Genomic DNA, 1,425 nt, shown 5'->3' on the forward strand with positions numbered 1-1,425 from the left:
ATAAAATGCTCATAAAGATGATCATATAGGTTTTCCAGGAGTTTCGGCTTGAATCAAAGGAATGATTATATTTCTACTTAATCCAAAAACACACCACTATAAAAATCCACCCAGAGAACCATTTCTATGATTGATATATTTAAAGGCATCTACTGAAACGCTACCTTTTAATTCAGAAATTATAAGTCAAATAATTCTAAGTTTTTGAAAGAAGTTCTAAAACATGCTCAGAACACATTAACTTACGTGAATTATTACACCAATTATTTATTTAATATTAGAGGGGGTTTTTAGTTTAATTTGGAAATATTCTCAAACACAAGCACCAATTTTATATTTCACCAAAACAAATAATTCAAGTAATTTGCTCATTTCACTCACACACACACACATACACACATTTAATTTGTCTCCAGATATTTTTGAGTGAAGGTTATGTATCTGAAAAGGAAAACAAAAGCTAATTCTTTTTTTTTTCCCAGAAAACAAATTTGAGGAATATGTTTTTAAGCCACTACCTCTAGAATGTAAAAAATGTCTTTCCTCACTGGATATATAACTGGAAATCTGGAAAGTCCTTCATTCTATTCAGTTACAAATTTCCAGGTTGTGTGACCTGAACAAGTCACATAGACTCTGAGTCTCAGATGTGTTAGAACTGTCCCTCGCAGAGAATACTATTGAACTTTACCTGGGGTTGAGCCAGGAGATGTATGAAGTCCCTTCCATTTCTAAAAATCAGGTATGAAGACGCCATCTAAATGTTAGAACCTATTTCTAAATATCTTGTATTAACCTAGTGTTGGAGCACTCACTATTTTGTTAGGTAACAAAAACTACAGTGGTAGTTCAAATAAGCCTTTCTGACAAGGAAGAGAGTTACAAGGACATTTTAAGGGATGCCCGGGTGGCTAAGTCAGTTGAGCATCTGACTCTTGACTCCAGGTCAGGTCATGATCCCAGAATCGTGGGATCAAGCCCCACGTCCGGCTCCACACTGGACATGGGGCCTGCTTATGATTCCCTCTCTCTCTTTCCCTCTGCCCCTCTCCCCTGCTCACACGCACATACTTTCTCTCTCTTAAATAAAAAAAAGGACTTTTTACGATACTCCATTGCTGTTATTTTTCCTATTTTTTTTCTATTTTTCAAACACTTTCCATAATGCGAATACATTACTTTTGTTCTCAGAAAAAAATAATTTGCCCCACCTTGGCATGTGGGTTTAGAGATTTAAGATGGTAATAAAAGGCATTTTCTTTTCATGTTTTTTTTTTCATTATAAAAATTATAAATCTGCTCTCAGATCCTCGCTTCCAAGATGACCAAGAAAAGAAAGAATAACAGTCGTGCCACAAAGGGCCATGGACACATGCAACCTGCGTACCAACTGCACCTATCGTGTGCCCAAGGGCAAGGCCATTA

The 1,425-nt window shown here is 36.1% G+C and overlaps 1 protein-coding gene and 1 pseudogene across 1 annotated transcript in view; one reads left to right on the top strand and one right to left on the bottom strand.

The window, feature by feature from the left end:
- The window catches only part of GPC3 (glypican 3), a 349,971-nt gene that overhangs the window by 297,912 nt on the left and 50,634 nt on the right, over window positions 1–1,425 (bottom strand). The gene's annotated exons all lie outside the window — the stretch shown is intronic.
- LOC144228910 (small ribosomal subunit protein eS26-like) overlaps window positions 1,322–1,425 on the top strand; it is a 456-nt pseudogene continuing 352 nt past the window's right edge.

The sequence above is a fragment of the Crocuta crocuta genome, unplaced genomic scaffold, assembly GCF_008692635.1.
Source record: "Crocuta crocuta isolate KB4526 unplaced genomic scaffold, BGI_CrCroc_1.0 scaffold475, whole genome shotgun sequence".
Lineage (NCBI taxonomy): Eukaryota > Metazoa > Chordata > Mammalia > Carnivora > Hyaenidae > Crocuta > Crocuta crocuta.